The 25,444-nt window shown below is 38.4% G+C and overlaps 1 long non-coding RNA gene across 1 annotated transcript; it reads right to left on the bottom strand.

Moving 5' to 3' along the window:
• LOC143877766 (uncharacterized) lies at window positions 1–25,299 on the bottom strand. Its single transcript, XR_013250775.1, has 3 exons — window positions 25,057–25,299; window positions 7,914–8,014; window positions 1–318 (listed from the first exon to the last, which is right to left on the bottom strand). It is a non-coding gene; the product is annotated as an uncharacterized LOC143877766 (long non-coding RNA).
• Between the last annotated feature and the right edge of the window lie 145 nt (window positions 25,300–25,444).

A 25,444-nucleotide genomic window follows, 5' to 3' on the forward strand; every position in this document is an offset into this window, starting at 1 on the left:
TTTTTACCTCATAAAGTTTCTTTTCTTTTTCTTATTTAAGTGGGTAAGTTCCCTTTACAATATTCAAGAAACTGAGCACCAAAGATCTATCCCGGGGAAATGAATCAGAAGAAAAAAAAAAAACAAGAGAGCTTTTGAGTAGCATGCTTGCTAGTATAGTTGGCTTTCTCTCGTTAACCATGTGGTCCATGTGACACACAAAAAGTGAATGTTCCACACTTCCTTTTGGTCATTTCGACCGATATCTGTTAGCACCTACCTTGATTTGATCTGAACCGTCTATTTGTTAGGTAGGCCTTGCTTTGGATCGCCAATTACCTGGAGATCATGCAAATTATGCAAAGCTTGATTCTAATAATATGGATTTTCTAATGTGGAATGCGAGCAACTTAGTTTTCTACTCGCGTAAAATACACACATTAGTTCATTAGCGTGATTTTTACGACATAGACAACCAAAGCAATGCCTATCAATGGCCAATTTAGATCAAGATGGAACCCACAATACCTCCAAATGCCATAATGGGTCCCTCCTTCGATTGATCTGAACCATCCACTTGGGTATTAAGAGATTTTTTAAACAGTTTGTTAGAAAAGACAATTCAAAAAAATTAACGCTGAATTTAGGGGTATTCTAAGGATATCATTCTCATCACCCGTTTACAAGGAATTTATTTCGAAAAAGCATCCAAAACAAAAATGCCTCTGTTTATGCTACTTTTCCGGGGGAGAGAATGATTCTAGGGGGTGATGAGTGAGGCTTGAAGAGCATGAGAAATGGGGCTGAAAAAACATAAAAAAGAAACATCAATTCTAAAAATAGAATTTTTTTTTTATCTAATTTCCAACATCTCATGCTCTATTCGTTCACTGCCCTCACTCCCCACTCCCACTGTTCTAATAGAGGATACATGAGTTTCCTTTTATAGTTGAATCTAATATATCTGGTGAGAGGTGACTAATGAACTAATAAGGGTGTGATATGGGCATACGCGCATGCGTCAAGGCATGTTGCAGAGCAGCATAACTGATCGGATAGTTATTTATAAATAACTAACTGAAATCTTACTTCACAGCGGGGCACCTAATTTTTGGAATACATGGCCCGCACACAAAAGAAAAGAAAAGAGAGAATTGCAAGCGGCTGGCTGGCTGGCTTACTGACGATAGGGGGGAAAGACTGCTTCTTTTGACCGGCTCTCCTCTTCCTTCAATCTCACATTCCTTCTTCTTCATCCAATCTTCTCATGATTCAATCTTTTCTTCATTCACAATTTTTGTGATTCAACCTTCATCGTCTTCATCTTTCCTCTCGTCTTCTTACCATCTTTCATGTTCTTGTCTTGCCTTGCCTCAAGAGGGAATCACATCACGCATATCTATCTTGTATTTTAAGTCCCTTTCCTATAAAGAAGTGAGAGACGGAACATCTTCAATTTCTTAAAGGCCATGAAGGCAAGAACTAGCCTTTCCTGTAGGCATGAAAGATGACTACCCTTATTAAGATAAGGGCATACTATACCTCTTGGCCTTTTTCTATTCTAATAACGCGTCTAAGCCTTTTTTATACAAAGGTAGGCTACTAACCTTAACCTATTCTTCACGAGGAACATCATGATAAATCAAAGGTCACTATGTAAAAATTGAATAGGGTTGGTTAAACTCATCACTTTCTCGGAATCCCTTAATAAAGTAGAGTACTAAAACTAAGCGAAGCCAATCCAGAGTGAACCGTGTGGGTTTGAGAAAAATGCCAAATGCTATATGATGATTTGGTACTTCGAAAAACATAGAAGTCATCATAAAATGCCAGTATGGATTTAATGGAGTCCTTGCTGGCCAAGTACAATTTTATATGCGATTTCAGATTGCAGTTTAGAAAACATAGTGCATTTGGATTGCCCACCCAAACTAACCTTCAAATACTAAATTGTCATTGTCATTGTCATTGTCATTGAACAGGGGGAAGTGTAGAAAGGACGTACGAATAACACCCCACAAATGAGTTGTCTAGCAGCTAGCTAACCCAACTATCGTAGGTCTCCACCTGCATCCACGCCATACAACTGCAGTTGATGCGGGCCCACTACACATTGGTCTTTAGATTACAATTAAAGATGGGAGATGATATTGTCACCCCCCCTAAATTACGCATTCGCTCCCCTTTTGGCTTGATTTGACGTCAAAAAGCATTAATAAGGGGGGCGAATGCGTACGCAGGGGGGGTGACAATATCATCGCCCTTAAAGATGCTCTAATTTTAATATTATCTAAAGAAGAAGATAAACCTAGGATTCTAATCAGGTTACAAGTAGTTGAACCGGACTTGAAGAGATAAGAAGGTCGCAATCACAAAAAAGAAATTGGCCTCTAAAACCATTCAAGATGTCGACTATCCAAATGATTCGAATGGTGGCCGGTAGGCAGACTTCAAACCAATAGACCATCGAATTCATGTCCATGAAAATGAAGTCTTTGGACAGGGAATTGGGACTCCTTGAACTGCTTCTAGAAACGAACGTGTTTCGATAGATGCAAGTGGACTCCAGAACAGAGAGAACGGGATACTGAGAGAGAGTGACATGATGCGACAGGATTAGTGCATATACTATAGTACACTTTGAATTACCTTGTTTGGGTCGAATATGGCATTTAAAATAGCTCTCAACACCAGAAAATTATAGTAGGTACATAGTGAGGACGAACATGTTTTGATAAAGGGAGAAACCACATTGGCTTTTTTAACCCAATGTCAAAATCTATCACAACTCGCAAAAAACACGCAACAACTACATAGAGAAGAGTAAAACAACCTGATTCGTACCATTATCAAAACATGATCTTGAATATGTCATTCATTACAAAAGAGTAACAAAACTTTTTGAATGGCATGTAGCAATAATTCCTAGTAATGGGCCTTAGTGCCTACATATACCTCAGTGACAACACCAAACTGTGGTGGTGGACTCAGCAGAGAAGATTAAGGCAGAAGATTCTTCTTAATTTTATCAGATTTGGAGCTCTAAACAGTCACCATCCATACTTATCAACCCTTTTTCTGAACAGTGACAGTCCCACACTAAACCGACCAGTGAAGTGTATCAATAACACATTACACTTACAAGAACAAGCTTTTTTGTTCCCAAAACTTCTCAAAAAAGTACAAGAAACTTGACGTGGTATCTTATTATTCGCCAGCTGTGGTAACTGATGATGCTCATCAACAGCAAATCTACACTGTTGGCGTCATTTTTTGAGGACCCCCACCTCTAACCTAAACTTAGAAACAATAAGCACACAAATCTCAAGGATCCTCTGCATCAGATTATACATTTTAGAGATTGTGTTGAGCCCTAGGTCTGACTGATAAGAGGTCGTCCCTAGATTTACCAGTTTTTGTCTGGAAGCTAAAGTGCGTGAATAGGCTTTGATTCATTCATCAGCCTTCAGAAACACATCCTTAAAATATTTATTAAGACAAAAGCTCAGGCGGATGTGAGCAGCACTTCAATTCAGAGAGAACACTGAAATGGGCAGAGACTATCATAGCATATTCTTTACTAACATACGAAGATTGAGACCTGTATTTTTACATGTTAACACAATATCATCAACATATAATACCAAGGCAAGGAAGCCGCTTCTTTATGAAGAACAAAGATTAACGGATCAGCTCAGCAATACTTGGTCTAGTTTGGATGGATCCCAATGACAAAATGTAATAGCAAAATGTAGAGAACCAAGATTGCGGAGCTTGCTTTAAGTCAATAAGAGCATGATGAATGAGACAGACAGGGTCTAGTTTGTATGGATCCTTCTGACCAGACGGATGTTCTATAAAAGAACCGTTTGTTGGAGGAACCATTAAGAAACTAGTTTTTGACACCTAGTTGTCAAATGGTCCATAAGCATTGACTTCAATGGTAAGAACACTACTAAAGGTTGAGACCTGAAACGATGAGCTAAAAGTTTCATTGAAATCCACACCATGAAGCTGATTATAACCACAGGCTACGAATAGTGCCTTGTAGTGATCATGGGGACCATCTGGGCGGAGTTCAGTTTAGAACAACACCCATTTGGATCCAATGGCATTCATATGAGATTATAAAGGAACTAATGTCCATGTCAAATTACAAATCTTTTTCTTTTTTTTGATAAGCAGAGAAATTCGCCCGACTCAGAGGAGTCGACTACTGAGTTCGACTTGTGACTTGCAAGCGCGGGTCAGCAAACAGACTCGAATCAATCCAGGTATTAACCAGTAGTTCATTTTACCTTGGCCCCTACTTGATTTACAAGCTCACGCCACTTAGCTCGGCAAAAAAAAGATATGAAATTACAAATCTGATCAATGATTCTTCGCGACTTTGTGAGTAGACATAAATATATGTATGAGCTAAAGCTTCTAATTGTGTAATCAGGCAAGGACTCTATCTCCACTCATTACAGTTTTCCATCATGGGTCCGTGAGGACTGACTTCAGGACTTTGGGCTTAGAAAAGTTGTTATGGTGGAGACTGGAGAAAATACATAGTTAACCATGAGTGAGAGGATAGGAACTGAGGGAGCTTAAGATCGCTCAGTTTTTGACACGGAATACATGTGATGTATCCCTCCAATGATGCAGTGGAGCCACTGCCTCTTCTATTGAACAATGCCCCAACCTGCTTTATTGTTCTAGCATCCTTCCATTATACGGTGCAATCAAGATTGCTCAAGCTTAGGGAGCATGCGGAGGACACCAAATTTATAGAGTTAATCCATTTTTTCTTCGCATCATATACCATTTGCTATCACACGCACTACCAGCTACATACTCATTTTACCTTTCCATATAATTCTCATTTTTTCTTACCTATCACAACCATCCTTATTTTTATAACATTCATCAAACATTTTACTCAATTTTATCATTCAAATAGTTGCACCAACATAGACTTAGTTTTACTTCCGCTGCATACTAAAATTAGCATATATACATTTTAAAAGAAAGTACAGCTTACCTGAAATTAGCAAAACTAGAGAGCTCCTATTATTGATCTAAAATAATACCCTTGTAAAATCATTATACAGACCATATTATATAGATGCCAATGTTCATTGCCATCCTATCACCTATAATTCTTTCTCACTTCATTCCTATATATATTGAGGAATGCTAAACATGAAGGAACCCCTAGCAAACTGAAGGCAAAGACCCCAATTGGAATCACATTAGTTTGCATTTTTCAGTGCAGTTATAAATGCACTTGGGTAGCATAATTCAAAGGTTCCCTTGCATCAGTTTAGAATTCCTCAATTAAAATAAAAGATTTATGCAATATTTAGTGGAAAAGGATTCATTTCATAGAAGAGTGGCAAATTTTTACGGCCGGCTGCCAACCTGACGCCAACCCTCATCCTTTATCATGGATGCTCCGGTGAGAAGAGGCGACTCGTGCCAAATTGATGGAGTAAAGAGAGGTAGGGGCAGACCAAAAACAACTTGGGTAGAGGGAAGACTTGATAGCTAGGAATATAACAGAGAACATGACCTTGGATAGGATAGAATGGAAGAAAATGATCCACGTAGAAGAACCCAACTAGAGCCGGGATTAGAGCCGGGTAGATTCCTTTCACCTTCTTCATGAAATTTTTTAAAGGATTCATTTAGCCGACCCCAACTAGTTTGGGACAAAGGCTTTGTTGAGTTGACTTGAGAATTTCGTGGAAAAGGATATCCATGCCCCCTATTTTGATAATGGCACTCTTCACTTTATTAAAAACTTGCCAGTTTGGATATTAATTAGCTGTATGCAGAACTCAAATAACATGTAACATCTCCTCAGGAAAGTGTAAATAAGTGTCATTACCAGAACAAAGTAATGCAGATACCATTTTCCTTTTTTTTTTTTCCTTAAATGTATCTTCAAGGAACCCAAAGGGCTGGAAGCATCGAGTTTCATTGCAAGAAAAAAAGAGCCAAATCCATTGATTTTGTCAGATAAGAATTTAAATCATAAAATTTGTAAATTCTGGATGTATGTTCATTGCAAGAAAAAAAGAGCCAAATCCATTGATTTTGTCATATAAGAATTTAAATCGTAAAATTTGTAAATTTTGGATGTATGTGCATTGTCCAGTTGTGCAGTTGACACAACAACAACAACAACAACAATAACAATAACAATAATAATAACAATAATAATAATAATAATAATAATAATAATAATCATTATCATCATAAGAGAATACTGTTTCTGAGCTGCTCAAGCTCAGATAGCTTATCTGAGCTCGAGCGTCAAAAACTCATGTGGGCCCATCTTTTTGAGGTGATCCAAAGCATCCATTTGAAAGGCCCTATCATGGATAGGGTGTGTACCAAAAATCAGGTCCATAGGATCATCCTAACCCTTCCATCTGTGGAGGAAAAAATGAACAGATATTGTTTCTCTACAAATCTTCCCATTTTTTCCCTCCACAAATGGAAGGGTTAGGATGATCCAATGGAGCTGATTTTTTGTGGACACCCTATCCATGATTGGGGCATCCAAATGAAAGCTTTGGATCCCCCCCAACAATGTGGGCCCACACCCGTTTCTGAGCTCAAGCTCAGATAAGCTTAAGACCTGGCAAACGGGTGGGTCGGGCCGGGTCAACCCGCGGGTGATGCGGGTGTGGGTCCACGGGTCGGGTGAGGAAATGACCCGCATTTTTGCGGTTCAGAATTTAGGTGACCCGCGCGGCCCGCGGGTGGGCCGGGTCAACCCGCAGGTCACCCGCAAATATGGGATTGTAATAATTCTCCTGATTTGACCGCATCTGTTTTTTCCGTAATTGTCATAACTTTCTATGTTTTATTGGTATTTTTTTCCTAATTTTACAACTTTATAACCATTTCTAGGTAATTTTTCATTTAAAACTTTATAACTTTAGCTATTTTACTTTTTTTGTGTAATGATTACTTTTTTTTGTTTGCTAGCAACATTTGCCATGTGTGCATCTTTGCACCACGATGGCCACATGCCGAGAAGTTGCCATAGGAGAAGTTTGGTAGCAAATTCTTATAAAATAAAAAACAGAAGGAAATGTTATCAACACTACTGTTTTCTTATGAGCGCACTCTCACTTTATTAAAAGTATGGTATGGCCCACACCATAGGATGATCCAAACCGTCCATTAGATGGGCCATAGCCTAAATAGGTTATGCTCCTAAAATCATTTTCATAGGATGATCCTAACCCTCCAATCTGAATGTTAGAGGGTTGATCCTAACCCTCTATAGATCGGAGGGTTAGAATCAACCAATGGAAATAATTTTGGGGCATAACCTATTTAGGCTATGGCCCATCTAATGGACGGTTTGGATAATCCTATGGTGCTGGCCATACCATACTTTTTATAAAGTGAGGAGTTCCCTCATAAAAAACAGTAGTGCTGATAACATTCTCAAAAAAAAATTAAAAAAATAAGGTAAAAATGCGGGTGCCCGCGGGTTGACCCGACCCGACCCATGTTTTTGCGGGTTGGGTCACCCGCGGGTTAGTTTTGACGGGTCACTAAAACTTAGACCCGTGCCCGCAAATTTGTGGTTGGGTCGGGTCAACCCGCGGGCACGGGTCGCTTTTGCCAGGTCTAGATAAGCTTATTTGAGCTCGATGGGTAAATTTGACTTGGAAACAGACCAGTCTTCAGTAGATCACCATATGTTGGATTTGCACAACCGAAAATGGAGAGGGAAAGAGAGAAAAAAACGATAAAAACAAGAAGCATATGAATAATTCTCTTTTGGTTGAAAGTCGTCTGCAAAAATTAAGAAAAGCAAAAATAATTTATGGTTTACTAGATATGATGTGTGAACTAACGATGCATGTATCATTTCAAAAAAAAGAAAAAGAAAAGAAAAAAGAAAAAGATCTAACCGTGCATACCTCGATGGAGATGTTCCTTTTTGAACTTTTGAGAAGAACCCTGGTCCAGTACCCTCTGTAGCTCAACAATCCAAGGTCAGAAAGTGATCGTTCGGACAACCCTACTTTGAAAGTTTATAGTCTGTTTGGTATTAGCATGTCACTAAAACCATTTTGAGTAGACATATAAAGAGAGATCAAGAATAAGGATAAACACTGACTGTACAATCATTAGTAAGCGTTGCGAACCTAGAACACATTAAAACAAAGAGAAAGTTCAAAAGATAGGATCAGCTACTGTCGAGATGCCACCACCAAGGACTAGGAGGAGATTGTACACCGAGTTAAAGGCAAAAGCTTGAGCACCCATTAATGAAAGATATGATCAGCTACTGCCGAGATGCCACCAAGGACTAGAAGGGACATTGTACACCAAATTAAAGGCAAAAGCTTGAACCCTCAGTAATGCACTCATTATCATTAATGCAAGATTTTTTTTTTCAATTTGTGAGAATAGAAAGAAACAAAGAGGTTGATAATCACTCTAAATCCTTCAACATCTCTATCAGGAAGAGTAGCATTCACGTGGATCTTTTGGCACTACTAATATAATCAAGTAAAGCTATATATTTTGATCCATATAGTTTAAAAGCCATGGCATGAGTGACTATTTCCCTCCCACTTAGGCTACTAAGAATCAGAGAACATCCAAGTTTCAGCTACCCGCCAATCAACATCTTTACATATTATCAATAGTGGAGAAAGTTAATGTTTGAAAGGGAAATGCTTGGCCCATACACCAATGGACCAACAGACAGAACAACACAACCCATCCAAAAGGCCATGCATACACCACTAGTGGCGAGGAAAAGAAAGATGATGTAGTGCCAAGTGCAAACCAAACAACAGTTCGAAAGCCACGAGACACATTCCCATATGTGTTCCATGCATGCTTTAATTTGCCTCCCACCAATCAACACCAAAAGTTATCTATAAAGATAAACAAAGACGATGAAGGTTTGCACCAACTATAGAAGAAACTCGAATTCCGATGCCAAAAAATTGTCATGCTCGGACAAGTATAAATAATACCCCTATTTTTTTGAAGGGGTTACGCGAAGAAAAGGGAAGAAAACACTGGGATATAGAATAGGAAAAGCTAGCCATATTTTTGTTATTAATTGCAAAAAAAAAAAAAACATTCCAGCCTATATATTTGACATTCGTAAGTCATAAGTGCACTTATCAAATAATCAAGAATGTGACTCATCATCCCTCGATCCAATAAACAAGCCTCGGAAGTGATAATGCGAAAAGAAAGAAAGAACCTTGCATTTTTTCTCTTTTTGACTTGTAGCCTAACCTAGAAGTCAATATGCCTAAATACGCACCCCGGCGTTGGGCTTATAGCAAATACCCCTGAACCTCTATATTGGCGGTGTAATGATGGGGACCATCTGTGAGCCAAATCAAGCCATAAGATCATTATGAGATCCTTTAGAGTCAAGTGGGGCCCACGAGACACCTCCAACAAATGAAAGCCTTCAAAGAAACCCACAACAGGGGAAAATGAGGTAAATTGTAATTTGACAAGAGTTTTTTTTTTAAATTGACAAATATATTCATACGAGTAAAATTACAATGGGGACAAGTAGTCCCACTAGATTTACATAGTATAAATTGCCCAGGAGTATTATCCTTGGCCTAAAAGAAAACCCATTACCCCTTACATTACCCAATAGCCTCAATTGAATCAAATGCAAGAAAAAGAGTCACATTTGAAGGGCCCACCAAGTCAAGATAGTAGCCCAGGGCCAAAAAGGAAAGCAGAAACAACATGAGTCAAGATCCTTCCTTCCTGCACCAAGCTATGGGCAGATCCTACACTCCACCCATACCAAAGGCTCAATTCCTTCTCAAAACCCTTAGAATATTGTCTTCTCCTAGCATCAACCCCTTCTAAAGCCTTTAGAAGCCTCACCAAGGTCCTTTATTTCTTGAGATCCCGCTCCCATACCTGCAAATCGGGTGGAAAGGCAAGGCATTCATCAAAACAGACTTATCATCACCATCTAGATAGTCATTTAGTTTGTACTTTTATACAAGTCGCCTATGCCAAACACTTTTCCAACTCCTCCATAATATGCTGGATTTGGAAATTCGGCATATCAAGGAAGAGGTCCTCCGGAATCCAATCCAAAAATACAGGATTTATTTGACTTAAGGGCAAAACTTCCTCTTCTTTTCCATTTTTTTTCGATGACTTTATCCTCTCTTCTTCCTCATTTTATTCTTCTTCTTCCTCTTTCTCAACTTTTTTCTTTTTCATCATCTTCCTCCTCTTCTTCTTCCTCTTCTCTAAAGTTGCAAAGATGAAAACAGGAGAAGGAAATGGAGAATAAGTCTTGCTATGCTTTATTTGACTTGAGGGCAAAACTGTCTTTTGGTTTGAAAAAAAACGGAAAGGCACAACCAATCAATCAATCAATGAGGTCGATTTTCCATATGTCTCATCGACAATTTCAAATATTTCACGCAACCCAATAGTCTTTAATCCATAATTCTAATACTAATTAATGAAGCTTTCCATGCTTTGTTAGGCTCATCATGTAGTGATGTGGCATAGCTGATCCGGTAACTAGATCAATGTGGGGTTGAATATTACATATCAGTGGAAGCCCATCAGCAAACTCTTTTGGAATGTGGCCGAGATGTGGCAAAATCTGATCCGGGATCTAGATCAATGCGGTGTTGAATATTACGTATCAGTGGAAGCCCATCGGCTAACTCTTTTGGCATTATGCCCTCGTATTTCTTGAGGAGAGTTTGTAGGACCATTGGGATAGTTGAGGGTGAAGTACTTTCCTTCGGAATGAGCGTGAACACTCTTCCAATATCCTAACAATTATCCATAAATGCATGCATCGTGAGGAAGTTTTTGCCCTCCTTGTGAGTTTAGGTGGAAACTCTCGCTTCATAGGCAAGAGTGTAATTTTTACTGATCCTTCACGAATGTATGTGTTCATTCATCCACAGTGTAAGGAATTCTTGTCATACAGCCATAGCCTGCCAAGTAGTATATGGCCTGCATCCATTGGGATAATATCACATCACACACTACCCTTGTATTTTGGACTAATGGAAAAGGAATGAAAGTTCTTAAGCAGATTCGCCTCCCTTTTTGAGCCACTGGATCTACTTGGGAACGTTTTAAATGCCAGTTTCAGTAAGGACTTCAATACCCATGAAAGTAGTACTCGGTAAAAGTCTATGGAAGCCCATGGAAATTCCATGAAAATCATAGAAGTGATGGAAGTCCATGAAAACAATGGAAATTTAAGATGAAACTTCGAGAAATGCTACAACTAGCACAAAAACATAGAGAAATCATCACATAAGCAGGAAAATAATTCATAATGGTTTAACAAGATCAAAAAAGAGGTATTTCACATGTTGAATGTTTATCGTGTCATCTCTTTTACTTTTCAACTTATTCATCTTATTAATGAAGTGGTATAATACTCCCAAGATATAAGGTTTCTTATATGTGGGTTTAAAACAAGGAATCAAACTTTAAACTTCGGTCCAGACTTAGACTATGGTCTAAACTTCGGTCTCCAAGGAATTCGACACATGTCAGATCAAAATCGACACGTCGATGAAAGTTTAAAAGCATGGATTCTTCTAATCCTGGATTTCCAACCTATCGATACTATCTTCTTCTTCTTCTTTTTGAATGGCTCTATCGATCGTATCCTGTACCCCAATATTTTTACTCGAGCCATAATTGATAATTAGGCTGCAAATCTTTCCTTCCAAGGATCATTTGATTCAGAAGACGTTGATCACAACCAAGTCTCATCAATCACTTTGGGAAGAGACAATAAGATTCTATGTACCATCAAGTCCAACATTATCGGCCCAATGGCACTATCATCTTCACCCTCAAAGTTCATTTTCTTCATCCTCACCTTCGTTTAGCTCTTCATCATTCTATAATCTTCAACCTCGGAGAGCTTGTTGCAGACATTTAAGACACAATCTTCAACCTGGAATGATGCCCAGGTTGATTGCACATTAAGACACAATCGATTGATTCGTGGGACTTGAACCAACTCTGCTAACCTTTGACCCTCCTCTCGAGTTAGGATTTGGTTGGCAAATGAGTTTGGTCATAGTAGACCGGTGTGCATGGCTTCGGCTTTGATGGTTGGTAGCGGTGGGGGCACGATAAGTGTTTTGTTGGGTGATATTGGAATTTTGGACCTCTCAACCTTAGTGGGTAATCGATATGCGCCACGCATCAAGTTAAAGTCTTTAAATGCCTAGTCTTGTCGGAGAGGTATTCCTCAACATTTCTCCTCTGTTTCTGTGATATTCTCTTGAAACATCAGCATATATAATTACTCTGTGTAACCTCATGAATTCCTATCACATTGTCATAGATTTTGACATGTTGATATAAATCTTGGGTGGATGTAACAAGAAAAAATTTCTTCCAACTTCTATCATCATATTCTTCAACGTCAAATTTTTTTCTTCTTCGTATCTTATACGACTACTTTGGAGTTCATCACATTCACACCATATCAAGGGCGTCGTCGTCCAACTTGCTGGCCACTAACTTCACTATTTTGTCATTGGCCATCTTCTTCTATTCAAACATCTTTTATACTTTTGAAAACCAATCAATGAAATTTTTTATGTGCTATGTTCCCACGGAATTCGGGTATTCCCACTCTTATTCCAAAATTACAACTATGTCCCAATACCATCACGCCGGTATTTTGGGAGTGGCTTTTAGAAACTTGACAAACATGACACTAATCTAGTATTGTGCAATATCTCTCTATGCATGTGAGGACAGTAACACTTTTTCTCAACCAATGCTAGAGCTTTATCATCGCTGAAATGTCCTCCCAAACCTCCACCATGAAGTGAGTAGTATTTTTCACTCGAATCGAGTAGTCAGATATGAACTTAGCACCGCAAAAGAGAGGCATTTTGAAGTAGAACTTTCCCTTTTGGATCATCTCCCTCTACTCATTGTTGGCAAATGTTTACGAACCTAGAATCATCTTTGTAGAGGAATTTTATGAAGTTGAATCCCACAACTTCGATTGCTAGACTGCCTGATAAGGCTACAATTCGATTGTTAGAGTGCCTGACAAGGCTACTCGTTGCCTCAATGCATCTGCTACCTGATTCTGACTCCCTGACTAATGTCAGAGTAGGAATGTGTGCTATTGGATGAAAGCAACCCATTTAGCATGTCGCAAGATAAGATTTTTCTGGGAATTGAGATATTTGAGAGCCTCATGATCGGAGTACAAGATGGACTCACATTAAATGAGATAATGTCTTCAATGCTTCAGGGCTTGAACAACAGCATATAACTCTACATCATGAGTGAAATTTCTACGGCGCACATTGTTCAACTTCTCGATGAAGTAAGCAATAAGGCGCCCCTTGACTTGGAACTGCACCAATGCCAACATGTGAGGCATCACATTCAAACGTTAAACACCTTGTCAAAATCAGGCAAGGCGAGAATGGGAGCGCGGGTCATCTTCTTACTGATGTGTTTAGAACTCTTTTCAGCAATAGGCGTTCACTAGAAGGTGCCAGACCGCATGCAATCAGTGATTGGTGCCACCATTGTGCTGAAGTTACTAATGAAACGCCTATAAAAGGGCACAAGTCCATTAATGCTCCTGACTTGTATAAATAGTAATTGGTGCAGGCCATTCAATGATAGCCTTCACTTTCTCTTCATCTACTTTGACGCCTTTTGAAGATATACCGCCACCCAAAAACACAATATTTGAAACAAAGAAGGTGCACTTCTTGAGATTTAAGTGCATCTTCTCTTAATGGAGTACATCGTGACCAACGACAAATGTTTCGCATGCTCCTTAGGGTGTGGCTGAAAATTAGGATGTAATCAAAGTAGATTGCTCTGAATTTGCCAAGGAATGGACAAAGAACTTGATTCATGAACCGCATGAATATGCTCAAGGGAATAGAGAGCTTGGATGGGATAACCAACCACTCATGCAACTTGTTTCTCATCTTAAAGGCAGTTTTCGATTACTTCCCATGTCTACAGTGAATCTGATGATATCCACTCTATAAGTCGATCTTTGAAAAGATCATGGTTCTGTGCAACACGTCCGACATATATTCTAATTGTGGGAATGGGAATCTCAACTCAACTCAACCAACTCAACAAAGCCTTTGTCCAAACTAGTTGGGGTCGGCTGGGATTGGGAATCTATATTTTAAAAATAATGTTGTTGATAGCACGACTATCTACACATTCTTTAAGTTCAATCCTTTACTGTGAGCAACACAATAATAACACATGAAGACTCTTTTTCTCGGATGAGGCCTTTCTGTAAAAATTCTATGATTAAAGACTATTGGGTGGCGACAAAATTCTGAAATTTTCGACTGGAGGTACCCAAAACCAATGTCCTTGAAACGTGACGTCATTCTGTTTTTTCCAAACCAAATGATAATTTTGCCCTCAGGTCAAATAAAGTACAACCAGGCTTATCCTTCATCTCCTTCTCCCTGTTTTCATCCGGTTTTCATCTCTGCCACAAGAAGAGGAAGAGTAAGAAAAAGAAGAAAGATGGGGAAGAGGAAGAAGAAGAAAATGAGAAAGAAGCGAGGATGAAGAAGGAAAGAATAAAAGTCATCAGAAAAAATTGACGCCAGAAAAAATGGAAAAGAAGGGAAAAAGAAGAAAAATTGATGCCAGAAAAAATGGAAGTCGCCGAAAAAATGGAAAAGAGCAAGAGAAGAAAAAAAAAGAACCCCTAGTCTGACCGAAATAACCCCGAGTCTGAATAACCTCAAGTCAGCCCGAGATAACCCCGAGTTTGACCGAGATAACCCCAAGTCTGACTAGGATAACCCCGAGTCTGACCGGGATAACCCCAAGTCCTTTTACATTTTTCCGACACATTCCATATTTTCCACGTCTTTCCATTTTCTCGACGTCAATTCTTCTTTGTTTTTCCTTTTTACACTTCTTTCCCATTTTTTCCGGCGACTTCCATTTTTTCTGGCATCGATTCTTCTTCTTCTTTTTTCCTTCTTCCTCTTCTTTTTCATTTTTCCGGCGACTTCCATTTTCCGGCAACTTCCATTTTTTTCGACGTCGATACTTCTTTTTTCATTCTTCCTCTCCTTTTCCATTTTTTCAGACGACTTTATCCTCTCTTCTTCCTCATTTTATTCTTCTTCCTCTTTCTCAACTTTTTTATTTTTCGTCCTCTTCCTCCTCTTCCTCTTCTTCTTCTTCTTCCTCTTCTCCAACATTGCAAAAAAACGGGAGAAGGAGATGAAGAATAAGTCTTGCTGTGCTTTATTTGACTTGAGGGCAAAACTATCTTTTAGTTTCAAAAAAATGGTACGGCACAACCAATCAATCACATCGATTTTCCATACGTCTCATCAACAATTTCAAGTATTTCACGCAAGCCAATAGTCTTTAATCCATAATTCTAATATTGATTAATGAAGCTTTCCATGCTTTGTTAGGCTCATCCTGTAGTGTGGCAGGTGTGCCAAAGCAGATCCGGGAACTAGATCAATTTGTTGTTGAATATTACATAACTCTTTTGGCATGTGGCGGAGATGTGGCAAATCTGATCCGGGAACTAAATCAATGCAGTGTTGAATATTACGTATCATTGGAAGCCCATCGGCGAACTCTTTTGGCATTATGCCCTCGTAATTCTTAGGAGAGGTTGTAGGACCATTGGGATAGTTGCGGGCGAAGTACTTTCCTTCGAAATAAGCGTGAACACTCTTCCAATATCCTTACAATTATCCATAAATGCATGCATCGTGAGGAAGTTTTTCCCCTCCTTGTGAGTTTGGATGTAAACTCTCGCTTCATAGGCAAGACTGTAATTTTTACTCATCCTTCATGAATGTATGTGTTCTTTCATCCCCGGTGTAAGGAATCCTTGTCATACTGCCATAGCCTGCCAAGTAGTATATGGCCTGCATCCATTGGGATAATATCACAGAACACACTACCCTTGTATTTTGGACTAATGGAAAAGGAATTGAAGTCCTTAAACAGTGATTTGCCTCCCTTTTTGAGCCACTGGGCCTACTAGGGAAGGTTTTAAATGCCAGTTTCAGTTAGGACTTCGATACCCATGAAAGCAATACTCAGTAAAAGTCTATAGAAGTCCATGAAATCCCATGAAAATCATAGAAGTTGATGGAAGACCATGAAAACAATGGAAATTTAAGATGAAACTTCGAGAAATGGTACAACCAGCACAAATACATGGAGAAACCATCACATAAGCAGGAAAATAATTCATAATGGTTTAACAAGATCAAAAAATAGGTATTTCACATGTTGAATGTTTATCGTGTCATCTCATTTACTTTTCAACTTATTCATCTTATTAATGAAGTGGCATGATACTCCCAAGATATAAGGTTTCTTTTATGTGGGTGTACAACAAGGAATCAGACTTTAAACTTAGGTCCAGACTTCTACTGTGGTCTAAACTTCGGTCTCCAAGGGATTCGACACATGTCGATCAAAATCGACATGTCGATGAAAGTTTAAAAGCATGGATTCTTCTATTCCTTGATGTTCAACCTATCCATCCTATCTTCTTATTTTTTTAAATGGCTCTATCAATTATATCTTGTACCCCAATAATTTTACTCGATCCATGATTGATAATTAGGTTGCAAATCTTTCCTTCCAAGGTTCATTTGATTCAGAAGAGGTTGGATCACAACCAAGTCTCATTAATCACTTTGGGATAGGGGTGGCAACGGGGAGGGTCGGGGCCGGATGTTGGGGTCCCCTTCCCCTTCCCCTCTGCGGGGATGGTGGGGAATCCCCCTCCCCTCCCCTCCCCGCGGGGAATATCTAATCCCCTTCCCCTTCCCCTTCCCCTTCCCCTCCCCTCATCCTTCGGGGACAAAATCCCCGCCCCGCCCCCTCTTTGGAACCCAACCAAACCAGCAAACAGAGCTTCTTTCTTTTACGTCCATTACAGACAATATTGTGATGAATGCTATGATTCTATTCATGTGATCAACAAACAGATAGACAAAATAAGAAATGCATGGATGAGACAACAAACATAAATAACAACAGGACCTCATCTTTCAGCAATTTTCTGCATAAATTATGGAATGATAAATAGGAAATGAGCACCAGGATTACCTTCATTAACAGGCAGCCAATGTGCAAAAAGTAACTATTTCAGTAGTCACAATGAACTTTAAAAGTCCATAAGTGGGCGCTCACACACGCAAAATAATGTTCATTAGTTCATTCTGTATAGCATGTTAACCCCCAGATGAGCATGAGAATGGAGAAGAGAACAAAATCAACAAATGACTTATTTCTTTAACTGCAATTCAGTCTAGTGCTGACATGAAACAAATTTCTAGTAGCTAAATTTTTCTTGTTGAAAATTAAAACCTGCAATCCAACCCTAAAATTCTGTTGGCACTACGATTTTTTGATAATTTCATACACTCAGCGTCTCAGGCTCTCAGCTTGTCTTTATTATTTCAACATCTGTGAAAAGGTTATTATAGTTCCCAAAATGCTCTCAGAAGCTAATTAAAAGGAAAAGACAAGCTAAGTTTATGTTTGGGGGAATCTTGTAGCCGATCCACAGAGCTTCTAGTAGTTTTCCTTAAAAAAAACACTTAAAAATTTACAAAAAATGGCATTGATTAGCGGGGCGGGGCGGGGACAACTCCATCCCCTTCCCCTTCCCCTCCCCGCACCGGGGAATTTTTATATTCCCCTTCCCCTTCCCCTTCCCCTTTCAAATCGGGGAATCCCCTCCCCAAACGGGGCGGGGCGGGGCGGATCCCCGCTTTTTCGGGTGAAATTGCCAGCCCTACTTTGGGAGGAGACGATAAGATTCTATGCAAGGTTCTGAAAATCGGAATCGAATCGTAAATCGTAACAGGTTTCGAATCGTATCGAATCGAAAATCGGATCGTAAATCGTAAGAATTTTTTCAGATTTATACATAAAAATAAGAGCAAATATTAAAAAATATAAATAAGGTAAAAAGTAAGAATAAAATAAGTAATTATCTATTTTTCATTTGTAACTATTAAATTAAATATAAAATTCCATTAATAGTAATCCAAAGCACAAACCATATTCATCGCAAAAAAAATTACTAAACAAAGCACAGACTATATTCATCATACAATAAATCATTATATAATTTATTACAACAGTAAACAAAGCACATACTCAAATCTATGATAATCATCATACAAAGAAATGTCAGCAATAAACAAAGCATTTTGAAATGATTTTCATTTTGAAATCATAATCAGTTCTCAAAATCCAAAACAGACAGAATCATAAAAATCGTACAAAGAATCGTAAAAATCGCACGATTCAAAGTCAAATCGTACTTGAATCGTTAGATTTTTATGAAAAAAAGATTCTTTGTCCGATTTGAATCGTTCAACCCACAAATCGATTTGAATCGTAAGATTCAAATCGTAAATCGTAAGATTTTAACAACAGAGATTCTATGTATCATCAAGTCCAACATTACAGGCCCAATGGCACTATCACCTTCACCCTCAAATTTCGGTTTTCTTCACCTCACCTTCTTTTAGCTCTTCATCATTCTAATCTTCAACCTCGGCGAGCTTGCTGCAGACATTCACTAGAATGATGCCCAGGTTGATTGCACATTAGCACACAATCGATTGCTTTGTGAGACTTGAACCAACTCTGCTGACCTTTTACCCTCCTCTCGAGTTAGGATTTGGTTGGCAAATGAGTTTGGTCCAGACTTTGATTACGGTCGAAACTTCGGTTTCCAAGGAATTCGACACATTATGTCGATGAAAGTTTAAAAGCATGGATTCTTCTATTCCATGGTTTTCAACCTATTGATCCTCTGTTCTTCTCTCTTTTTCTAAATGGCTCTATCGATTGTATCTTGTAACCCAATATTTTAGCTCGTGCCATGATTGATAATTAGGTTGCAATCTTTCTTTCCAAGGTTCATTTGATTCAGAAGATGTTGGATCACAACCAAGTCTCATCAATCACTTTGGGAGGAGACGGTAAGATTCTATGCAAGGTTCTGAAAAGCGGAATCGAATCGTAAATCGTAACAGGTTTCGAATCGTATCGAATCGAAAATCGGATCGTAAATCGTAAGAATTTTTCAAATGTATACATAAAAATAAGAACAAATATTAAAAAATATAAATCTAACTACTATATATAAAGACGGAGTCGTGGGTTAAGTTCTTCCACCCTTTACCAAAAAACCCATCTATATCCCAGCTGAATTATGCCTATTCTCTTCAATAATAAGTTATGATATTAACTACTTTCTTTAGGGTAAAATCGTAATCTACATACGAAAAGTACCGACACAGGGTACCTGTCTATGACAATTATGAAAAAAAAATACCAAGGGTAAAGACATATGACAATGACGAAACAACTACTTTATATTACCCATGCAGTACACTTGCAAAATATTGACGGATTCCGGGCACCTCAAGAAGAACAACAATTATGGAAACCTCTATCGATTGGAGGGCTAGGATCAGCCTATATCGATTGGAGGGCTAGGATAATATTAAATAATATTAGTAATTACTGAAAAGGAACAACAATTATGGAAACCTCTATTGATTGGAGGGCTAGGATCAGCCTATATCGATTCGAGGGCTAGGATAATATTAATAATTATTTAATATTATCCCAAAATTTCAGCCGAAATTACCGAAATTTCGGTCAAAATTCTATACGAGAAAAATAGTCGTTCATTGATTTAGTCGGATTTCAAGCGAAATCTGCGAAATCCATAAAAATCAATTTAAAAGATACTCTAACTCGGCCAAAATTTCAGTAATTTTGGCCGAAATTTCAGGATAATATTAATTAAAGGATAAAATCCATATTTTTTTGGGATATTCCTTAAATTTCGGAACGGGATTTATGGGGGAAATGAAATTTTGAAAATTCGGTTAAATTTCAGACAAAATTTCGAGGCCATACCATTTCGGGTTGACTGGATTTGGATTTCGGTCGAAATTTCAAACCATGCTTAAGAGCAAGATTTTAAATTTCAATTTAAGTTCCAATCGTCTTCGAAATGTGGACGTTTCGGTTTCAGATGAAAATTTCGGTAAAAGGTAAAGTAATATTGTTTTCCCTATTATATGAATAGATCCTAGGTAGTTGTTCCTTTTAATCAACTCCAATATTAGATTGCCACTTCATTTTGCACTATTTGAACTGATATTTGGGTCCCACATGCAACGCACGTGCATTTTTTTTAGTAAGGTAAAAAGTAAGAATAAATAAGTAATTATCTATTTCCCATTTGTAACTATTAAATTAAATATAAAATTCCATTAATAGTAATCCGAAGCACAAACCATATTCATCGCAAAAAAAATTACTAAACAAAGCACAGACTATATTCATCATACAATAAATCATTATATAATTTATTACAACAGTAACAAAGCACATACTCAAATCTATGATAATCATCATACAAAGAAATCTCAGCAATAAACAAAGCATTTTGAAATGATTTTCATTTTGAAATCATAATCAGTTCTCAAAATCCAAAACAGGCAGAATCATAAAAATCGTACAAAGAATAGTAAAAATCACACGATTCAAAGTCGAATCGTACTTGAATCGTTAGATTTTTAGGAAAAAAGATTCTTCGTCCGATTTGAATCGTTCAACCCACGAATCGATTTGAATCGTAAGATTCGAATCGTAAATCGTAAAATTTTAACAACAGAGATTCTATGTATCATCAAGTCCAACATTACAGGCCCAATGGCACTATCATCTTCACCCTCAAATTTCGGTTTTCTTCATCCTCATTTTCTTTTAGCTCTTCTTCAACCTCGGCGAGCTTGCTGCAAACATTCACTAGAATGATGCCCAGGTTGATTGCACATTAGCACACAATCGATTGCTTTGTGGGACTTGAACCAACTCTGCTGACCTTTGACCCTCCTCTCGAGTTAGGATTTGGTTGGCAAATGAGTTTGGTCCAGACTTTGATGGTCGAAACTTCGGTCTCCAAGAAATTCGACACATTATGTCGATGAAAGTTTAAAAGCATGGATTCTTCTATTCCATGGTCTTCAAACTATTGATCCTCTGTTCTTCTCTCTTTTTCTAAATGGCTCTATCGATTGTATCTTGTACCCCAATATTTTTGCTCATGCCATGATTGATAATTAGGTTGCACTCTTTCGTTCCAAGGTTCATTTGATTCAGAAGATGTTGGATCACAACCAAGTCTCATCAATCACTTTGGGAGGAGACGATAAGATTCTATGTATCATCAAGTCCAACATTATCAGGCCCAATGGCACTATCATCTTCATCCTCAAACTTCGGTTTTCTTCTTTGTCGACAGCAAATTTCCCATAATTCCACTAACACGAAAATTCGAGGACAAATTACAGAGAAATTGTAATTAATAGAAAATGTGGTACAACTTTCTAAAATCCTCTGATTAACGATCAAATTGAAGAAGTCAACGGTGTGGTGGAGACGAGGGCTTTCGTAGCGTGACTCTCGTTCTTCGGTGTTTGAAGATGTGCGGACTTCACTCCGGGCTTCGCGCTTTATCGGCTGTGAAGATGTTTAGATTTCCTTCGATGAAGGGCCTTTTGTGGTGGCTTGATCTTCATGGGAGAGAATTCTTCAAGTACTTGATTGCTTTTTGTTGAAGGAGAGCTTTCCTTGATTATCTTGTTGACGGAGAGCTTTTCTTCTCTTGATTTATTTTCTCTCTGGATCCTTTCTACTTCTTGCTTTCTATCCTTGCTTCCCTTTTTTGCTACCTTTGCTTGCTTTCTTTTTTTGCTTTCTATCCTTGCTTCCCTTTTTTGCTACCTTTGCTTGCTTTCTTTTTTTGCTATCCCTTGAAAAAGAGAAGAAAATTCAATATATACTACTCCCACATGCAATAACTACCCACAACCACTTGCATAGTGGTGTAAGTGGTTGTGGGACCAACTACCTCTTTGTTTTGGTTTTGGTGGTGGTGAGTTGTAATTGAAATGGTGGCCCTTGGGCTTGCCACTTAGTGGGCCTCCCATTTGGGCTCAAGTGAGACCACCTACATTTAGACCTATTTGTAGGGTGTAGGGCCCACTTAAGAAAAATTGGGGCGATTTTGTAATTTGACATGGACAAATTTTTTGATGCCCACATTCATCCTCACCTTCATTTAGCTCTTCATGATTCTAATCTTCAACCTCGGCGAGCTTGCTGCAGACAATGGAATGATGCCCAGGTTGATTGCACACTAGCACACAATCGATTGATTGGTAGGACTTGAACCAACTCTGCTAACATTTGACCCTCCTCTCGAGTTAGGATTTGGTTGGCAAATGAGTTTGGTCATAGTAGACCGGTGCGGGTCATTGTAGACTGGTGCGCATGGCTTCGGCTTCGATGCTTGGGTATTGGTGGGGCCACGATGAGTGTTTTGTTGGGAGATATTGGGGTTTTGGACCTCCTCAACCTTAGTGGGTAATCGATATGCATCACTCATCAAGTTAAAGTCTTTAAATGCTAACTCTTGTCGGATATGTATTCCTCAACATTCCTCCTCTATTTCTGTGATATCCACTTGAAATATCAACACATATAATTCCTCTGTGTAACCTCGTGAACTCCTCACAATGTCATACATTTTGACATATTGATATAAATCTTGGGTGTAAGTAACAAGAAAAAAATTCCTCAACATCATATTTTTTTCTTTTTCGTATCTTATACGGCTACTTTGGAGTGCATCACATTCACACCATATCAAGGGCGTAGTCGTCCAACTTGCTGGCCACTAACTTCACTACTTTATCATCGGCCATCTTCTTCTATTAAAACATCTTTTCTACTTCTGAAACCAATCAATGAAATCTTTGATGTGCATGTTCCCATGGAATTCGAGTATTCCCACTCTTATTCCAAAATCACAAATGTGTCCCAATGCCTGAGCAAATCCGTCTTTCTTAAATTGTTTGTTGCCAATACGACAATTAACAGAAGCCCGCCAAAAAATGCTGAGTTGCGTGCGTTTATTAAACGCAGTGATGCCATCCTCCTCTAGGACACTTTCCCACCCTAAGTTTCCTCCAAAAGTCGATTCCACAACTTCTGCCAGTTGATCCAGTTGTTGTAGTACTAATTCATCAACACGATCAAACCATTTTAGAGTCGCTCTCATCTGATCTAGCGAGTTCACAATCTCCCCAAGAAAACCTGCTCTATTACCAATCTGGTCCAAGGGGCTGAAAATTAGATTACAGTCACAACCTTGACATTAACCCATGATAAATGAACTTGATTTGATGGAAATTTCTGTTTTAATTAATTTTAGATCACAATTGTCACTAAAAGTCCATTAATATCATAAATCAATAATTTAGGCCTTGTGATTTGATTCAACAACTTCAACACACTATCTATCAATCCAGATGTAGAAATGAAATTCCTCATTTTCTCCCGATGGATGACAAGCCTATAAATAAGGAGTCTAAGAAAAAGGCTGGAGAAGACTGCTAGTAGCCAAATAGCACTATTTCTAAGGGTAGTTTCAAACTTTAAAAGCGGCAAAGGAACTCAGTCTGAAAGTATATCGCAATCACGGGAAGGTTCAAAATACTGTAATGGGCAAAGAACTCAAGCCCAAGAAGAGAAATACAGATTTGATTTAAATCTTAGATTGAAACAAAATCCCTAGCCATCTTCATATTAGAATCACGTTAAGTAGATAATAATAGTAGTAGTAGGCACAGCCTGGAGAGGAAACACTCAACAAAGGTTGATAAGCTGGATGTTGAAAACAAAAATCCTGTAATAAAAATTAGATCCTCTAATAAAAGTCCCCTAATGATTCACATAGCCCTTGTTCATATAAAAATCAACACTAACCTAGTACTCAATAAGAAAGAAGTCTAAAACCCACGCTAAGCACAATAAGGCACTAAAGTGGGACTGCCCTTGCAAATAGGAAACTTACAAAACTCATCCTAACAAACTTAAAATATTCTAGAAAACGTCCCAATTTATCTTCACACAAACAAGGCAAGTGTATGTGGGGCTCCAAGTCAGCTTTGACAAATGTAGGCTCCCTGCTAACTTCAACAATGGCATGTGCTACTATAAACTGCGGTTGAGCCTCTAGCTAAGGCTTTGTTTTGCAACCTTGAGGTCAGAGACTCAGAGGTTCAATACTAGCTTACCTATGAAAAAAATTTGCTGACGTAAGCATAATGTCACCAGATTGGCCGAGTTGGGTCCTCTTTTCTTTGTCCTTTCTCTTGCAATAAAAGCCTTAATCACCCTTTGATGGAATTTCGGGTTGATCGTAGAGAGGAACATTAAACGAGTGTATGAAGACATTGGGATGTGCCTTGAGGCTTTTTAATGGTTGTTTGGCCGTTGTCATGTGTGTGCGTGTGTGTGTGTGGCATTGTGGGGGGCCATGCTTAATGGGTTTCGATGTTCTGCTTCCCGTTGGTCCATTGGTATATGAGACAAGCATTTACCCTTTGAGTAGTTATTTCTTTCTTTGATCATCAATCACGGCATCAAAGTAAATGTATTCCATGTCAATCATGGAGCAGTGAACTTGTTGACATAAGTCTTCCACTCAAGATTTTTCAATGAAAACCACCAGGAAAAGCTATTACAGTATTCAAATTGAAATAACACATACAATTTTTTAAAATAACAAAGATCTAGCAAAGAGTACGGCCCCTAATCCAAAAGTTGATGACAATGATCATGATTAATGATGTCTGCCATAAAGGCATATGAGTCCAAACACAAAGAAAAAAAAATGGTCGAATAAAAGAGGTGAGTATTAAGGTAATCTTTTTCAATTCTCATAAACATCCCATGAATTCGGTTCTTGAAAGCAAAACCCTAGATCAATGGTTAGTGATATACGTTTTGATACCATGTCGTTAAGAAAGGTAAACAGTGTCACAAAGCTAGTAAATTGCAAACAAGGTAGTATTGTTGATCAGATAAAAAATCATGGCTGATGAGAAGAAAAAGCTGCAAGATATAAATGACAGAAGATTCAGCGCACATAAAGTTAAAGAGCTTTACCGAGTCAGTTAGGGCTGGAAGGTGCAGATGAAGCTAGGGTTTCGAAGGAAAGAAAATGCAGGAGAGAGGCATGTTTGGAGACAGAAGATGAAAATAAGCTGCAAGGATCGGACCCCATATCTGATGTAGACGATTTTTTGTTAGGGTTTTCTACGGATCTTTCAGATGCTTTAATTTTTGCTATGTTTGGTTGCCGGGTTTTTCTTTTTTTGTTTCTCGGAGTTCTGTGTGGGAGAGTAAGTTAAATTTTGGTCCCATCCCATATTTGGTTGCCTTTTAGTACTAGGTTTATTTTAATCCCACTCTAGTAATGATTACTTGTGGGATGAATTTTTTAATCCCACTTTTGTAATGATTGCCTTTTCATCCCATCACAAGATAACCCCGG

Source organism: Tasmannia lanceolata, unplaced genomic scaffold (genome assembly GCF_043159265.1).
Source record: "Tasmannia lanceolata isolate RefF3 unplaced genomic scaffold, GAP_Taslan_0.1 ptg000005l, whole genome shotgun sequence".
NCBI classification, from domain to species: domain Eukaryota; kingdom Viridiplantae; phylum Streptophyta; class Magnoliopsida; order Canellales; family Winteraceae; genus Tasmannia; species Tasmannia lanceolata.